Source organism: Cygnus atratus, chromosome 3 (assembly GCF_013377495.2).
Source record: "Cygnus atratus isolate AKBS03 ecotype Queensland, Australia chromosome 3, CAtr_DNAZoo_HiC_assembly, whole genome shotgun sequence".
Taxonomy (NCBI): Eukaryota; Metazoa; Chordata; class Aves; order Anseriformes; family Anatidae; genus Cygnus; species Cygnus atratus.
In genome coordinates, this window is record NC_066364.1 from 54,395,594 (window position 1) to 54,415,373 (window position 19,780).

At 36.9% G+C, this 19,780-nt stretch overlaps 1 long non-coding RNA gene across 1 annotated transcript in view; it reads left to right on the forward strand.

The window, feature by feature from the left end:
* The window catches only part of LOC118243968 (uncharacterized), a 76,832-nt gene extending 58,899 nt beyond the window's left edge, over window positions 1-17,933 (forward strand). The window contains exons 3-4 of the long non-coding RNA XR_004777405.2: window positions 1,725-2,734; window positions 17,551-17,933. This is a non-coding gene — a long non-coding RNA (uncharacterized LOC118243968). The remainder of the gene's footprint in view (window positions 1-1,724; window positions 2,735-17,550) is intronic.
* The last annotated feature ends 1,847 nt before the right edge of the window (window positions 17,934-19,780 follow it).

The window sequence follows — 19,780 nt, forward strand, 5'->3', positions numbered from 1 at the left end:
GAGGATGCCCTGCAGTACCTGAGAGTGACTGGAGTGCAGTAAAGTGCTCCAGTCTCCTTCTCCACTCGGTAAATATAACCTGGCGATACTACCCTGATATCAAAAGGCCCAGTGGGAGTATAGCTGTAAGCCTTCTAAGACCATTTTAGTTCCTGTGTTGGGATGATACTAATAGCATAAACTTGGCCAAAGTAACCTTTTCAGAAAATAATTTTTTCCTGTAACATAATACCTTCTACCAGGCACTGCATAAAGCCTGTTTTTTTCATGAGTCTACACAGAAACCTCTTCAATAACCAGCTTGTTTTTATGAACTGTTGGTATTACTTGGATATCTTACAGCCTTTCAAAATATTTTCAATACATCAGGAGATCTACTGGTGAGATACCTGTGGGAATATACTTGGGGAAACCTAGCTGCACATGGAAATGAATTTGCAGGAGGCTGCAGCTCTGAACAAGGTTAGGGGCACTGGCAAGCACAGTTTTGTGGGGCTGACAAAATGGCTCCCAGTAACTGAGCAAGGTAGTGGGAGAACCGTAAAGGTAACTCAGGTCTGTCTGAACGTGATGCAGTCATAGCTCTGTCTGCAATGTAGACATGCCTTTGTAGTGACTGCTTCCTACTCCACACGCTAAAAAGCAGAAGAGTGGCGTCTACAAGTCTGTCTGTGGGAAGGAGAGAGAGAGAGGGACTCATTAAGTGTTATTATCTTGTGAATAGACTTGGTTAGACAAAACAATAGGATAGCTGATGCTTAGGGGAAAGCTTCTCTGTGACGCGTTGGGGTCTACATCATCAACATTTCTTCAGAGAAGGAGCTAAAGAAAAGAGTGCTGGCAGATCCCTTTGAAAACAGAAAAGCTGAAGAGGGGAATGCAAGGACACACGGGCACAGGAAATACGGACATTATGTAGAAAAAAGAAGTGGTACTTTTCCACGAGGGAAATGCTTTTTTCAAATTCTTTATGACTGAAGAACCAGAGAAGGAATCAGGTATTTGGACAGATAAAAGAATAAAGACAGATAAAGAGCAACATGGATGATGAAGGATGTCCCCTGGCTACTCAAAAATGTACGAAAGCCAAAACAAAGAAACATGTATGATTTTGTTTGGACCAGTATATTTCCCATGTTAACAAAAATAAAGGAATCCTTAGGAATTCCCTGTAATCAGATGTTTTCAAATATTCCATAGGCTTACAAAGTGAATGGAAAATGTAACATTCTAAAAACACTAGAGTTGTGGGTTGAGATGCAGTGGAGAGTCAAAGGTGTGTATACCTATGGGTGGTGTTGGGCTGAGACTGATCTCTTTGCTTTAATTTGCAAGATGAGTAAGATAGAGGGAAAACTCTGATAAAGAGCTCAGAGATAATTTTTGTTGCTTATACACACACTGGTACTACTGAAGGTCTTTGGGATACAAAATATACTGTTTGTCAGACTGCAATTATAGGAGTTCTTTGAAAGCACTATACAACTTGGATAACAGTAATAACACTATTGAAACCCACCCATAAACAAAACAAATATATTAATGAAACACTATTTACAGCAAATTGAAACAAACGAACAAAAAATCCCACCCCAACAGACAAGTATTCATGACAAATTTCAAAAAACCAAACAAACTAGAATTACAGAACACAGAAAACACAGGTACTTTTTTAGCTGGTGTTAACATTTAATCTGTTTTTGTTGGTTTTGACACCCTCACAGTTCCTGAAGGAGAAAACAGAGAAGATTCTAAAATGAAAATGCTCTGCATGCTGTCAGAAGTGAAGGCATATTAAGAAGACAAAGGCCACTGTCCGTGTATTAATTTATCACATTGAGGCTCCTCTTTTGTGTCTCCTACTTATGACAACATCTTGTGAATTTACAGCTGACAGACTGAGGTTGTCTGGACAAAATCTTCCTTAATCTCATCTTCATGATCTGATCTTCCACCTCCGAAGTTATCTACCCACAGGTACTGCTGAAGGACATTGCACCAGCTAAGGCAAAAAAGACTTTGTAAGAAAATGGCAGAAGACTGTTTAGGAAAATCAGATGGCCATTTAACATACCAAAGAGGAAGGAGAAAAAAGAAGAGAAAACAAGCTGATAAAGAGGATGGTTGAGGGACATGGTTCTTCAGCCCCAAGTAGGACAGAGGGCAGAGGTCTCTTATCATACTGCCAGCAAGCAATGTCTGTACAGCCTTTGGAAAATACGACTCTGCCTTCCAGCCAACTGAAGTGGACAGAGGTACCCTACTCACTCCAATCCCTTGTTGTTGAGGAAGATCTGTGCCATGTATTACAGCAGAGCAACAGGTGGTCCAACAGGTGATTTTACTGCATGAAGAAGTGAAATAGCTTAGGCTACTTTCACAATAGAGCAAGGCCTCCTAAAATAGCAATAGTTCCAGGCACTTTATACAAACACGCTATTTGTCAGGATCCTGTTTGCTTCACAGAGAGGATCGAGGAGTATGGTATTTTTGTGCTAAATGTGACAACTTTCTGGAACATTCCTTGCTGATGACCTTGAACTTCACTCCTTGCAAGGCCAAATGAAATTGCAAAAGTGTGAAGAGCATGTTCATAGACTTTCTTTGACACCTGCTTCTCGATTAACCTCTGCTTCTAGATAAACAACTGCTGCTTCAAGTGGATGAAAGGGACATCAATGTGCTTACGGCAGTTTGGAAAACTGATTATTTAAAAGCCAACAATTCTTTTCAGGTAACTCTAGTGTGTATGCAAGGAAATTAAATCTTTACATGTATCTGAGACATTTCGCTATAGATTTTAAAGGATAGGAAAAGTCACTATATTGTCTGTTGCTATATCACAGATCCTTTATCATTATCCTGAAATAATAGTTGAAATAATATTAGAAAACAAAGTTTTTCCCCTGCTGGTAAATCTACAGCTTGGCTGTGGACAGCTGACAACCAGAAGACCTTCTGTTAGATATATTTGGTGAGCTAAAAATAGTATTTTGAATGGAGAGAAAGTGGGAGAAAAAAAAAAAGTCAAAGCTGTTTTGTCACCTTGTTGTTTTTTTTTTTTTTTTCCTGCACCACTCTATTATGCTCTACAGCATTGTATGTTGTAATGGTAAACTAGCAGTGAAGCAACAAATGTTCTTGGGTATTCCCAATATGAGAAGCAGAGAAAGGTCCATGAAGCAGGATGAATGCACTCATTTTGTTGTCTACAGTTCCTGCTTGCTTAACATATATTCATGTAAATAATTTATTATCTGTCATTTCTCCACAAGCTTTCATGGGTTTGAAATCCTTGAATGGACTGAAGCATTACATGCCCTATTTCTACCAAACATGCAGTTCAAAAGACCTCCTGTGTTTGTTTTTTGACATAACTCTAAAGATCCAAACACATATGTCTTTATTGTGGGTTGCAATGTAATTAGAACGATGCAGAGACTTTAATGACAATGGAGAATAAAAGACAGATTTTCTTTGGAATATCATTACTGGTAATCTCAAGGCTTATTCTTGGTATGAAGATCATTAAAAAATTAGAAAAATGTATAATCAAAATGGATGGAAAATCTACATTCTTCACAAGGTCAGCTTCGCTAGTTGTCATTAATGGCAAGTACTATGATGATGTATATTTTCATGTTATTCAGAATGATCAATTTCTGCCAAGAGTGTTACTTCTAATCTACTTTACACAACACTGAAAAATGACCCATATATCAGTTTGAATCTTTGATCAAGTAGGATTGAAATGATACCAAATAAAATCATAGAAAATGGTAATTCTGTTAATCGAATTTTCATTCAGGCCTAAAGATCTCTTGAGTCATTGACTGAAGCTCTTCTTACCATGTCTTTTTTATCATCTATCCTGAAGTGTGTACAGGTTTTTTTTTCTTTATTTCTAATGGAGCATATGCTTAAATCTGGCTTTTGGGTACTTTATTTTCCAAGAGTAAATTTTTCTGGGCATTTCCTAAAACTAAGGATGTAGGCAAAAAACAACTCCTCTCAAAACTTTACTTTTATATCCAAATGGATCACAAAGACAAAATCTGCTTTCACCACAAGTAGAAAAAAATAATCAATGTTAAATTTTCAGCCTAAACAAAGTAATGTTCCAAACATAGAATTGGACAGTAATATGAGGGAAACTGTACTGTTCCAATAACAGAACGATTGGCCAGGTACCATCTGCCTGTTGTATATCCCTCCAACATTATACTACACCTGGGCTATTAAAAAATGACCACACCAACATGAGAGATTTAGCAGCAACTACTCTGGCTGCGTTCCCACATTTCTTTATAGCCTCTCTGGATCATATTTCTCTTCCCAGAATGGAAATGATGAAGAAGAAACTGTTGCAGTGACTTACTTCATGTAGAGCCTGGACTTACTCCCATGCACCACAGCTAAAGGGATCAGAGAACCTTTCTGCCCATTGTTGGCCAACAGAAGTTGTTAGTGATTTGCTCAAAGTAAGCTTTGTGTTCTTATTTGGTTGTGTCTAGACAGCCGAATCCTTTGCTGCTATCCAAGGAATGTGCAGCTAATGTCAGTGATGTATTTACAGAAAAGCATTGGTTCTTGAGCATAACCTTAACACAAACAGTGAAAAGTGTAGAAGAAATGAGGCAGGGGATCATCCCTGAGCAAGGTACCCATTTACTACAGAGCCTTCAGAGCCTACAGAGCTCCAGGAGAATATAAAACAGACCAAAACTATTTAAAATCTCACTAATGAAAAAGGCAGTTAATACTTGGTATGAGAGCCACAGGAGGGATTTAGTAAAGGTGCATTTTAGACATATAAACACCTATGAAACACCTTCTAAAACTTACAAGCAGAAGAAGCAGAGCTACCTTCTGTTCTCCACTAGTCAATGGAACTGTCTTCTGATAAAGATTTATGAGCTGTCTTGAGTAATTCTATTTGCAGTCAATGGGTGTTTAGAATAAGCAAAAATGGCAACCCGAAAGGTCAGTATGAGAAAAAAAAAAAAAAAAAAGAAGCATTAGAGTATTTGAGAAAGGAAAAGAATATCCAGACAATAGTTCAGTTGCTGTGAACCCCGATGGAATTATGGCAACTTATAGAAATGACGCATCATTTAATGACACATCTTTGATGGCATCTGAGGGAGAAAAGTTGATTATTAGTATTGTAAACTAGAACTAATCATATATAAGACCAGACGACTTTCTCATAAAGAGCTGAGCAGATGTAAATAATTTGAGTCAGATAGTGAACATTACCTCTATTTATCACTGTGCAAGAAGAAACACAGAAAGTATAATTGAGTTACCCACAGTCACACAAGGAAGGTTAAATATGGCTGTTATTTTCTAGGTGAAGGGTGGAGGCAGCAAACCAGAGAGTGAGATACTTGGTGGAAGATAGAATCCCAACTTCGCAGTAGCTTTGCTTTTAACTCAGCAATGCATTTGGCATATTGTCTATCGTATACATCAAGTGCAGGAAGACAATATGAACAGTTTCTAACTCTACCTCATAAACTTCCCTGAACAGGCACTGGAGTTACAATAACATCTTTGTTGGCAAACATTTCCAGGCACTGTAAATCTGTCTGACTCTACAGAAGAGATGGCTGATGTGCAAATCTCTAAGTCACTGTTGTTAAAAAACAGAGCCCCTGTTCATCCATCTTGGGCCTTATATTATAGCACACCATATAAATGAGAACTTAAAATAGTTCTTTATCCTTCCAAAGTGCACAGTCACTGGAAAGGATAACACAAGTTTACCCTTGGAACCTGAATCAGCTGAGAAAAGAGCAACTGATGGACACATCTATGCTTGCCTTTGTTTTCCCCTATCCAGGGGTAACCTCTGTAGTCCACTTTTATGTCAGTGAGCATTTACTCACTTAAGAAATTGAACCTACTCACACAAATGTTCGCCAGACTGAGTCAAGGAGTTACAATCCTTATCACTTAGCACTGGGGAAGCAACGCAGTATTGTACAGGAATGTTCTCAAGGAATGCAATAACATGAGCTGGAATGATCTGGCTCCTTACCACATGAGGCCATGGAGAGAAAAATTGCTATTCTTCCCTGCCTGTAAGCATTCAGGAGGATATGTGTTGATCCTTTGTTATCTGTGCAGTAAGCATGCATTTATTAGTAATAGCAAAAAGACTTTTTTTATTCATGGTTTTGACAGCTGCTTTGACACTAGGGCTAGACTGAGACGACTACCACTTTATGAAGATCTTTAAGGTTTTCAAAGATTTTCCCAAATCTTTCAAATCCCAAAGCAAACAAAATTTGTTGTAGCCAGTGACCTGGAAATTGAACAAAAAATATCAGAGAGTTAGGGCTATTGACTACCATAGAGCTTTTTGACTCCTCTCTCTTCAGTAATGTTATTCTGGATCAGAAAAACTTTCCAGGTGAGACATTCATCACAATCTGGATATTTACATAAAGCTTGATGGATTGAAGAAAATGTAATTTTTCAGTGAAAACAAAAAGTGTCTTTTTTTTTTTTAATTTACTTTTATTATTATTAGTCCCAGCAGCTCTACTGCAGAGCCATATTTAGAAATGCTTGATCGTAAGGTGTTTGGATTTGGCAGGGAACGGCTATGATGCACTTTCCCCAGGGCCTGGGAAAAGAAACAGACTGCAAAGACAGCTTTCACAAGCTGCTTTGAAAGGTGGTGTGTAATTACAGAGGCTGGCAATGAAAGACAGAGCAGCCTCCAGGGATACCCCTTTTCCATTCTGCCTCTTGCAGGGATTCTTGATATTACAGTCAAGTTCTATCGCGTCCTGAGCAAGAAGCTCGGTCAGCAGTGAGTGAAATAGCTTGCATCATCTTTCTCCAAGTGCAGCTAAACTATTAAAAAGAAGCAGATCTAAGCTTCTAAGCTTCTTTTTTTCTTTTTTTTCTTTTTTTTTTTCTTAATAGACATGTGACTCATAAATGTCATAGAAAGGAGGAACCAATAAAAAGCTGTTTCTACACTATAGCTTTTGAGCTTCCCTTTTAAGGATCTATGTTTTGAGCACTTAGGTAGTGAGTCCACAGCTGTTGTTAATAGTGCTATTATAATTAATTATTATTATAACAACCTTGTATTTAGGGCACCTTACATCCATTCTATGAACAGTCTTAAGTATACAGCAAATCTGTGTGATGACGTTTAAAAGCTTTGTGCTTCTAAAAGCTCAGCGCTAGGGCCACCTGCAGAGTTTCCTGAGAAATGTACTCTGCTTCCAAAGATTGTTTTCAAAACCAATATTGGCTTCCCATAGCCAGGACCTATTGTTATAAATGCTCAAACTTGCTTGTACCGACATGCCCTTTCCCTTTGTGCTGTGCAGCCCTGCAGTACTTCTGGTTGCAGAGTAGGAAGAGAAGCACTACAGAGCTTTCAGAAAGTTCATTTTTGTCCATCAACAGCACCATCATTGCTAAACTTTACATCAACTCCAGTGCAAGTTTTTAGCTTAAACCTAACTCTGTACTGAGCTTGCAAACAAACTATCAAAAAAATCTGGACGTCACCACTTCCCTCTCCCCTGTGCAACTATTTCAGAGACAGATAATATGTATTACATTCTCTTTAAAGCAATACCAAAAAATGGCTTGTCTATGGGATAGAATTAACAGGAAGAATGAGGAAAGAGATGGGCCAGGAAATGTCAAAGCAAAGGAGAATGCATTGGATCTTAAAAAGACTTTTAGATTTGTTACTTTTAATTGCCATTTCCAAATTAAAACTGAAACTGTTCAGCTGAAATGTATTCTGATATGTGGCAATCAGTTTTGTATATATTATTAGTTCAGAACTCTGTAAGGGCCATTTACTTTGTCTTATAGTAGACAGCCCTAGCTGGAAATAGAGAGTGCTCCCAAATCTTCTCCTGGTTCTTCTTACAGGAGTGCAGAATTCTGCAAAAGACCCTCTAGAATTTACATTTGCATTACATATAGAAATAGATACAGCTCAATGGGAATGGAGTTTCTGTCACATTTATACATTTCATCACCTGTTTACTTTCCAGATTGAGACAAGAGGTCAAAACACATTGTAGAACAGAAATTATAATTATATATTCAGAAACAGTAAGTTGATTTCTTTTTTCTTTTTTTTTTTTTTTTTTTTTTTGAATAAGAGGAATTTTGATATTCTGCTAACTAGTTGAATTTACTTGGTGCAAAATCCAGAGAAGAAATCAAAAATCAACTACTATCAGTGTATTTAATATATGCTAAACATTAAGAAATAATAATAAAAACACCTATTAGTGTTTTAAATTCAGTAACTCTTCCAAGATTTTTAGATAAAATGAATTGAATGGGGATCTAACAATGCTGTATCCTTTTAAGACACCACCCAGTTTTCATACCTGCAGCTTGTCACGTTTAGGAGGTGTAAACATATACATTAGTCAACATGCCTGCTATAAATTATCCCACTACTGTGGTGTTGAAATAAATAGTTCAGCATAAAACGAAGGAGTCCTGATGCTTGTCCTTACCATCACAGGAGAGGTGTCTTTAAACACACAGTGAAAAAAAGACACAAGTTTAAATAACCATTCAGAGCAAAAGGTGATTGTTAAAAAGATTTTTTTCCTCTTTGATTCTACACCTTGTGAATAACTCATGCAGTTGAAGTTGTGTATTAAGTATATTACATCATGTAAGTGAGAGCTGAGAGTATACTATTTTAAATTAGTTTAATTGATTTGATTCTGTTGTACCTGAAATAATTGCAAATGTTTCCTTGGAATCAACTGTTTAATATGTAAAGTATGGTGGGGCATTTTACTATGTGAAATTATATGTAAAAAAGTAAACATTTTAGATGTATTTTAAACACTTTTGAAGCTGCTTGCAAGTTAGAATGGTTTCTCAATGTTCAATATCCTGTCTTAGTAGAAATGGTGATTTTATTTGGAAGAATGACAATGTTATAAGAATAACTACATGGTTAGCCTAGATGAAAATAGAAATGATATGGGTGGAGGATTAAAATAAGGATAGAATAACTAGTAATGCCATAAAATACCAGACATCTAAATTTAGGATAGTTTTGAATGTTCCATGCTTTATTTTCATTGGCTTTCATGTTGTGTTCCATAGAGTTATCTGAATGGAGCTAAGAGCCTATAGTAAGGATGGTCTGACTTCACATACAACTATTTTAGATATTTTTTTTCCCTACAAGTTGTTAACATAATAAAAATAGTAATTCCCATAACTTCCACTTCACTAAGATATGGCTGTCACAACAGTCTATGCTGTGGCAGTGGTATGTGCGTTTACAATTAGCTATTAAATTCAAAAGGAAAAGTATTCTCACATAATTTGACCTTTTTCTATTTTGTGAATTGTTTGAGCATTTAATGCAGAGATAGTATTTCCTACAGTATTGTCTGATGATCGTTTCTCTTTCTTCAGCCTGTTCCCTAAAAGTTTGCTCTGTAAAGTTTGTACTGGAACTTCATATTTTTCTGACTGAAGAAAGGATGCAGAGTACATTTCTATTCCTCACCAATATATATGCCCTGATTCCCAGAACATACAGAAGGGGCTTGGTGCTCAGAAGGAGCACACTGAAAATAGGTTAGAAGAAGGGAAGAATGGATGAAGCTGTATTCCGCTCTGCCATTCCTTATCTTGGGCGTTATCCTACAAGCTGAGACTGGCCTGACGCTAGCCTCCTGAAGGTTATTCATCCGGTCTGAACAAACCACCTAAGCTCCCTCCACAGTCAGTGGAGGAAGACAGGCATTTCTGGAGGACTCTTCTTCCTGCTCTAAGACAAATAACTGATTTACTCACAGGAAGGTCCTCTTTCTTAGAACTGTCCATAATGCAAGACTCAAGGATTAGCTCAGACTGCAGGCCTCTGTTTCCAATGGCTAAATCTAGGTGAGAGGAATCTTACCTTCCATGAAATAATGCCATACAAGTATAACAAAGCATTGTTTAGATTCACTCTAGGAAAATTTAAGATCCAAAACCAGTTTTTCTAATGAGCCTTCTGTTACTGTGCACCCAGTGAAACACGTATACAGGAAGTGTTTTCCCCTACTCATCACTACCAAAGGTTTTATGCGTTTTCTCCCCCTTGCCACACTGTCCCTAACTATTTGCTGAAGACTCTTTACAAAGTTAATTCAGTAGGAGATGAAAGACAAATACGCAAATCTACCTGACTAGCAACATTAGAAAGAACAAGATTCACAGCTGCTTCTCGGCACAGTGTTCTGCCTCCATCCTTATAAAAAACTCAGTTCAGCTTTGGGGTTTGATATTCATTATGAGCAATTCCTTTCTGAAGAGTAAGGATGGGTGTGAATTACCTGACATAATCCTCTTTCTCAGTGATCGATTTTTTTCAAGATCTTAGTGCCTGATACCAAAGAGAAAACTTGTGAAGACTGGAGGTAGAAGGTTGGGTGTTACTTGAAGATCAGTCTATTGCAATGGTGATTTCTTGTTCAAAAGACCTGAATAAATTTAGATTTCAGTATCTTCATATGATTAAAGTGAACATGTTTATTTGCGCTTATGGTTATAATCCAAGTGATGGTAGATTGCTTCCTAAAGTGGAACTGGAAGGAAGAATATCACTTCAGAAGGATCTTCTTGTGTCTGTTTTCTGGGGAAATGGTCAGAACACTGAAAGATCACAAGGAGGGTAAATGGAATGTGGAGAAAAAAGTAGGAAAAGAAGACATGAAAGGATTCAGGTGAACAGGGTATGTATACAAACAAAATGAATCACCAAGACTTTCAAGTTTTGTTTGTCTTTAATTTAGGTGCCTGAGTTATTATAGTAAAGAGATGGAATAATATGCAATTTAAAAGCATATTCGCAAAACTGTCTGGTGGCTATAAAGGAATTTAGAATTGTTTCCTCTTTTCTTTGTGCAAATTTTTTTACCAACTTTATTATTCATTTAATGGAGGTAACAAAAAAATTCTCCAAATAGTTCTGTTTTATACCCTATATTTGCATGAGCACATGCATATATGTGTCTATATCTTTTACAATGCTGATAGGTGGTCAGAGAATTTTTGAAAAAATGTTGACATAATCTATGTCTATGGTGTCTATGGTCTATGGTGTATTTAAAAATAAAAAGACAGAGAGAACGATTTTTGGATGATGAAGGATTTACATTTTCCCTTGAGACCTGCTCCTGCAACTTGAAAATCTCTTTGTTTCAATGTTTTGACAAAGATGGTGGGGTGTGTGGTTTAAAGAGGCAGAAAAAATCCTGAAGATCAAAAAGGAAACATTTTTTACATTTCATGATCACTGTATAAATGAACTTTCATACTTAGGGAATCAAAAATTGGCAGGAAGATAAAGTATTTTTTTTCCCCTAGTATTTTAAAATGAAAGATTCTTTCCTACTACAAAACTTTAAATTGTTTAATATAATTCTGTTGTATGTACCAAGAAAGGGAATATTTGTATAGAACAACTTTATCCATGAAAATAACTTGTTACTGCACTGGTGCTAGGCAAAGATGGGAAATAAGTCATAGCAAATACCTTACTGTCAATAATTTCTATAATATCTCTTTCTTATTTTAACTGAAACATTTTCTTCACTGTGCCATTTAAATTTTTTATTTAGGAGATCGTACGAATCGTGTGACCAGCTGATAGATCTGTATTTCCAGGTCTTGAAACTAAGGAACAGAAACAATAGCAGTTTTGCAAGTATCCAACATGATCTCAAATAAGGCAGATTTTGCTCCATAAAAGCAATTAAAAACATTGGTTTTAGTATCTTTGCTGCTCCCAGTAATACCTCTTTTTGCTCTCTTTATTAAATAGAATTTATGATGAGTTTTTCTTCCAGTTCTCTCCTTAAAGAGTGATTCTTGCTGATTCTGTGTTATGTTCGTTTTTGTTTTTGTTTTCAGCTGTCCTAAAGAACTGTGGCATTATCAAACTCCCTGGCTTCCATTCCCTGTGGTTCCCAATGCTTTCAGAGTCTCTTTGTATCTGGTGGAGCCCCAGCAGTTGCCTCTTGCCCTTCTGGTACTGTAAGACCATGTGCAGCTGCAGAGTGCATAGGGGGCTATATAGTTCCCAATAAACACTTGTCTCCAGAAAAGTAGTAGTTTCCCCTTTCTTAAGTGTACTGTAAATAGGTTTTAAATTACTTTATCCGTTAGAATTTAAAGATGTTTCATGTTAATAGCACTTCACATTTCACTTTCCTTTTTTAAGCTGAAAGGGCTCTTGAAACTGTAAGCATCATACGCTCTCTCCTAAAATATTCAATTTTCATCACAAGGAAAATTGTCCTTATATTGCCTTCTAGCTTAAGAATAACAAAAGCCAAAACTTTTGGCATTGATTCATTCATCCAATAGATTGCAACAATACTCCTCAGGGCACTGCATGGTTGTGCCAACCCATAGGGAAATGAAAGAATTTGCACTGATTTCTCCCTGTGATCCCTTCCTTGGAGGCCCTTGACCACCTCCCCCTGATTCCTGTGGGGTGGAAGTGTTTCTTACATTTCTATTGGGAACTGGCTCATACCCAAAACAAGGAGAACCCCAGTGAGTCTGAATGAAATCCTGGCCCTGTTGTATCAGTGTCCATTGTGTATCAGCATGTTCTAGCAGCAAAGCAGTGAATGCTGTAACATTTGAAAGTATTTAGACAAATGTGAAAGAATATTATTATTTTGGCTGGATGTTTTCTAACTCCCTTCTGTTTTCCTTCTGGGCTCACTTTCAGGCCTATAACAATAACTGAAAATAGGAGGGCGGTATCTGACCTGCCTGCACTGGATTATTCCATTCCAGAAAGACAAAGCCATAATCCTCAAATGTGAGGAAACAGACAAAAAGAAGGACAGAGCTTTTAGAGATACTAATGATCTGCAGCTCTCAATTTTCTACATTCAAACGCACTGTACTGTGATTCAGAGCTCTCTCTTCAACATTTTTTTCCGATTTCTTTTATACCTGTATGAATATTTCTTCTTAATTTCAGAACAGTAGGAAATTCACAGTCTTCCACCTGGTTACTACCTTAATTCTCCAGTTGTAAAGACAGGCAAGATTTATAAGCACGAAGCCCTAGTAACAACATGAAATTATTTACACACTTTATTGCCAAATGGAAAACACAGCAATTATGTCAAGGCTTTTGTCACCATTTGCCCAGCAAGGCTTGAGGTGAGTGGAAAGGCTAAGCAATCCAGCCAGTTCCAAAGCTGACTGCAGCTTTTCCAGTGTTTAGGATCTTGCAGCAGATGCTATGACTGAGTATCAAACAGAAGGTTTAGCCATGTAATTCCCATTAATTTAATTGCTGTTTTGTAGCTAAATACCCTAGATAGCTCTGAATAGCTCAGCCTCCATTACCAAAAGACGTGGATTAAAATCATTATCCTGATTTCAGAAGACTGAAATATTCTTTCATGTAAAATAAATGACACTTGCAGTAAGGACCATAATAGTAGGCAACTCCTTCTTTACTTCGAAATCTACTTTTGTTCTGTTACAAGAGGCAAAACTTTTTCTGAATGTAGTTATGCAATAACATTTTAAAATGTTCAGTTAGAACACAAGAGGATAACATACAGTATGAAATGAATGAAAAGAAGAATTATGTCTGTAAGAAGAGAAGGAAAAGGAATGGCTTGTCATCTTCCCAAAGGTGACAGTTTTATTGAAAAGAAAGCTTTCTATATTTTCAGCCAATGTAGTATTTCAAGCAGGTGAATGTGCTTCTGTGCTTTAGAATTTGAGTAATTTGTAGGAGTGCCATGGAACCAAATAATTGAATTGAGAAATTGGTGTCAAACTTCCAAAAGACTAAATAGTTGAGTCAAATAGAGGGCTATAATTTCAGAGAGGACAGTAGCAATTGCAGACACATTTAAGGACTGGCTAAAAATCTATTAACATAAGTAGCTAAAGCATATTTTTATAGTCTTGAGTCTCTCAATACATGTTGTTACATGTGGGCTTTATTTGTTTATATAATTTTGTCCTCAGAAGGGTGCATCAGAGTAGAACATACTGTAAGAGATGAGTAATGAAAGTACTTGAAACTCTGAAGTGTTTGACACCTATGTGCTGAGGAAAACTTCTAATGATAGTATTAAAAAAGTTTAAGGTCTTTGGCAAAAGGCTGTGAAGTTATCCAGGTACAATCGGCCACATAAACTGCATGTGACAGTGTGATCCCATGATCTGAATACTTGGACAAGAGAGATTTCTGCTTCTGAAAGGATTCAGATGAGTTGTAGCATTCTTCCATTTTAAATGTAACTTGTTATATTTTGAGTGTGTGTGTTCGTGTATGTGTGTGTGAGAGTGAGTGTGTGTAGGGGTGGGGTAGGAATATTACTTTTATATTTATATATATAAATAGAAAAGATAAAAGAAGTGTAAAGTTAAAGGAAAAAAATCAGAAAGCTTCAAAGAGCTACAAATTTTGGTGAACATACACAAATATATGCTCAGAGAACAAGAAGTTTATATACGATGTAAGTATTTATGCCATATACACACAAATGGCAATCCTTCCCTTCCCTTCCCTTCCCTTCCCTTCCCTTCCCTTCCCTTCCCTTCCCTTTTTGTTAGGAAAAAGAACATAGGAAAAATGTAAAGGTATGATAAGAAGTTGAAGTTAAGTTAGTATCAGGAGCACAGGTGCTTTGACTATCCTCCTTCTCAGGGACTCAGAGTTCAACAGAGGGTGCAAGCAGAACTTTTGCTAGCATTGGCCTTTGGGTCTGCTCAGGATGTGCAGCTTATTTGGTTTCCAGGAGGTCCAGTCCACTGCCCTTCTTTTAACTCGGCAGACTATGAATCAAGGTAGCCATCAGTCTTCCATCATACTGAACAATGTTTAAGTAGATCACTTGTACTTATAACCCAGATAGCTTTTAGTTGCAGTCATTAGACAACTCTGCCTCCAAACATCATAAAATACAAAGAACGACTCCTCCAAAGAACCATATATTTTAAAATAAACGGTACGTTAAACTACGGTACTTTCAATCCCTGGCACTCGATTTCAGGAGTCATTCAGATTCAGTCATTCAGACTCCTGACTTGAACTGCTTTAAGCTTGCATTGGACTGAGGAATATGTCAGGAATATAATCACATCAGTTATGCTTTCCTTCCAGATTCTGAATGTGCTTTCATGAGCCCACTTAATTAGTTACCATACCCCTAGCATAGAAAGGATAATTGCCATCATGAGTCAGGCATTAAGTGAGATCTAGAAATACCCCAGGAGGCATCGAGATTTCTCAGATTTTCAATATTTGATGCTGCATGACTATTGTGGGGTTTGTAAGGATTTGTAATTTCCTCTAGAAGTGAAGTGAGGTGGAATATATCTCAGCTACTCATAACAAAGTAAAGGCTTGGGAGGCCCAGTTCCAGCTCCACAGAGATACATCTTGGTTTTCCTCTCTTCTTTCCACAGTTTTTTTCCAGTTATGTTAATTCTGTTCTGCTTTTTCTGATGCAGGAAATATTTTTATGCTGATATCACACAAGAAGTTCTTTCTCATTTCATACATACCAGTGAGGTTTTAGCCCTGTTCATTTGCATGAATGGTTAAATCGATGTATTTTGAAGGGTAGACAAACCCTGTTGCCTCCTACTGTCAGTTTTTGCCTTTTCCACAAAGATTTTTGCTAAATCCAGATGATTCTTTCTCTAAAATATATTCAGATTAATTCGATTTCTTTAGCTTTCCAGTCTACTCCAGAACTTGTACCTCTGGTTCAAGGCCATTCATCCCTAGACCAAGTAGTGCAAAATTGTTCAAATTCAAATTACTCAGAGCTAGTCCCATCTACCATGGTCACAGGACATGAAATTTGAAGTGTCTTCTGGACTCCATGGGCTCCATATGGAAATACAGGTAGAGTTTTCATGTTGTAAGTTGCAGGTATGTTGAAGTATATCTTGGTGTCTTGTGTGGGTATTGGAGGGCACAGTGCTCCTGGGAGTAGTGATGGAAAATGAAACTGTACAGAAAGCAGCAATCTTAAGTGAAATATTATCCGTATTTCATATAAGCAGCAGTCCCTTTATAAACTACACCAGGATTTTCTCTTGAGAAGAATTAGTGTTTTTGTTTGTTTGTTAAAAAAAAAAAATCCACAGAAACACTAAACATCATGGAGTATGGATAACCAGGATGTGGAAATGGGAAAGCTAACCAGGGAACTAAGTTTTTTTCCTCTGCAATCTCAAGTGTACTAAAACTATCCAAACTTCAGGGTCAAAAAGTATCTCTTTCTTGCATACCATCATGTAGGAACTTTAGTCCCTTTTCAGTGAGAGATTTCAGCAGGCATCAAGTAACATCTTGTCCCACTTTCTGGCTCCTTCCTGTCATTGGCACTGACCTACCACTGTTTGGTGTATACTTTATTTAGTTGGAGCAACCAGTCTGATGTCACCACTTGTCTTATAGCCATAATTGTACAACTTTCTTTCATCCCTGGAGCACTATACATCTTCTGAATTGAATGGTTTTATTACAAGAGAGTGTTATTTGATCATATCTGTAAGGCTTTACTATGAAGTATAAATTTACATTGCGAAGATGACCTTAGCGTGATTAGTTTCTAACTTTTCAAGGTTTGACTTTTTCCCAGTAAATTCAATTAAACAAATAAATACCTATGCATTGACTAAGCTACCTCAGTGTCTGAAAAATTTTATGATTCTTTTTCTCTTCACTTTTTCCCATTATGCAAATAATATTTTCTATAGGCCACTAGCCTAATAGTATGTCCTCAAAACACAAAAAATTGTTGAGACTACAAACTGATGTTGTAATAAGGGTGGAGTTCCACAGAGTTTGTACATTTAACAAAACTTAAATGTGCAGATGACTAATATTAACAGATATTAAGATATATGAGCTACTATCAAGGGAAATTCTTATGACATTTGTTTGGGTTTGAATATGTGTCCGTGCTGGCATATAACTATCAGAATTTAAAAAACACTTGTTGTAAGTACACAGATACTTTGGAAAAGCTAGGTGATTATTTTCAAAAAAAGTACTAAAGATGTGTTTTGTTTTGTTTTGCGTTGTTCTGTTTTTTACAGAACAGGCCTTCTATGAATTTACTTAAACATTGAAACTGAGTCACAATTTGGCATGCACTATTGGGATACATCTAGCAAAAATCAACAGAAGAAAAAACACTGAAATAATTTATATTTTTCCAGTTATTGTTATTTGTATCACCAATATCACCATATTGTTATGATATGGGGAGAGGCAGTGCTTTAGCAGTCTGAAACACCAATCATGATGAAAAAACACATGCTATTAATGTACTGTTCTGCCCTTTACTAGTGCTGTAGTGTCCTAGTGCTTCATTCCTTCATTTTGGCTCAGTCGAAAAGCTATTGAATTCAGAGGAAAAACCACCCACTGACTTCAGTGGGGAGTAGATCAATCTCAAAAAAATATGTAATTGAATGGAGTAACAACTAATTTTTTACCACGTGTTATAAATCTCTCTTCCTTTACAGAACTCACAGACTTGTCTCAGTGGCACTAAATTAGAGTAAGAAAGGAAGAGGCAACTTAACCTTCAGCAGCTGGGAAGATACCGGGTTGTTAACTCTCACCACAGAAGATTTTTTTTTTTTTTTTAATTGGGTCCAGTCATCACAGCATGGAATTACGACTGGAAAGACTGAGCCTGAAGCATAAACAAGTCACAATGCAAAAATGTGCAGGTTGAAAACTAGAGATCTGGAATCCCAATTAATCGTTTGTCATGTTCTTGGGGAGAAATTTCTCTGCTGGATGGGTTTATGATGCCTTCGTAGAGTTGAGTCATATAAGTTTAAGATATTGTTTTGTAATTGCTATAGCCTGATTTATCATTTCTCAAGTGTCTGTCCACTTAGATCTTTCACTGGGGGTTAAAATGTTAAAGAAAGAAAAAAAAAAAAGTCAAATTCCAAGTTTCTTTCTCTAAGAGTATCCATCCGTGTTAAAAGTTTGAAAACAAATTGGAGAAAAGTAAAAGAATAATATAAGCAGAAGCTGGAAGTGTTCCCTCAGTGTTGCTGACACTTCTTGTGACAGAATTATCTGTCACAGGTTATGAGTCTGGAAATCAACAGACCAGAAAATAGTTAAGAATTAAGAATTTACATTTTTAATGTTGTCAGTAACATGAGGGGCTGGAAGGGCTTCCTTCTTAGTGATTTGGATACATGCAACTCCCACTAATTTTGATGAGATTTTCATTCATAGATCATGGGGAAAACAATAAAAATTCAGTGGAATCTTTATACTTCTGGGATGTCTTTATCTCTGGAATATCAACTTAAGCTGAGAAAGTAACCTCAATCAGCTGGATGGCTAAGCTTTACATAATCAAATTCATACTGCAGATGACAGAGAGAAATTTTGAGCACTCAGTCTACCTGAGCATTCTTACTCCTTGACTTCCCACTTCCATTCCTTATTCTTAAATACGCTAAAACAACATCTCTTCATGATAGCTGTAGAGTGCTCGCCATTGCCCCATATTACAAAGTAAATGGCCAGAGGAGCTAATCTGGGTGAATTCCTTTCCTCTGCTAGGCTGCTGTGGAGCTGACACTTGCTCCCACTTGATAATCCTCTAGATTAGTCTGGCTGGTGTTTGCTTGCATGGCAGGAAATGGTCAGGGCAATATTTTTGATTCATCTTTTTTCACTGGGGACATTTTATTTATTTATTTATTTTTATTATTTTTTTTTTGTCTGTATAGGCACAGTCTCTGGACTTCTGGAAACTCCTATGACAAATGCCCCACCAAGACTCCTTCACCTTGGGAGAAGCTGTAAAGAAATTTTTATGATAAATCTAGCATAATCCTCAGCTAAACTTGCCTCAGGAACAGAAAGAGAGAGAATGAACTAATTACCAAAGGGAGTCCATTGACAAGTAGCAGGGACAATAGGCTGTCAGTAGGATATAATTTACCCCAGTAAAACACAAGGCTTATAAATACTGCATATATTTGGAGAGGAACTGAGGAGCTGCTGGATATCACAAATAAAACCAGATCCTACATTGCTTAGAGTCTGCAATAATGCTTTCTTAAATGCAAGGCCTAAATTCCTAAAAAAAATAAAATAAATGTTAGTAGACGTGGACTTTAAATGCAGGTCCCACTGGTATCTAAAGAGAGAAAATTAAAACAAACAAACAAACAAAAAAAACCACAATGTAGATAGTAGTAGCATTATTATTATCAGAAAAAGAGGAATAGTTTCTGGAAACATTGCCACTATCTGCGATGCAGTATGAGAGAAAGGACTGTGCTAAAAGAGAAGCCCATATTCAGATAAGAGTCAGTGGGGTTACCTACATGCTAGTGAGTACTATTTGATCACGTTGTGCTCAGATACCACAGATGTTGTGTCTTAGATGTACAAAACTTTCAACAAAACATTGTGTAAAATACTGTAGAGTAGCATGTTACTGTGGCAAATGTAGCAGTCAGAAAACTCACTGATACAGTCCTAAATGGAAGAAAATGCTTAGCAGGGGCAGGAAATATTGACCAGGATGTCATCATTTATTTCCATATTCTTTAAATAAAAGTGAAGCATAGGCAAATAACAGCGATGTGCAGACATGACCTCAGTTTAACAGCTATTCCCCAAGGATGACATCTCTTCCAGAGAGTGTTTAATTAGCATTGCAGAGCAAATTTAGCACTGAGAATACACCTACTTCCTGGTATGGAGTTTGAA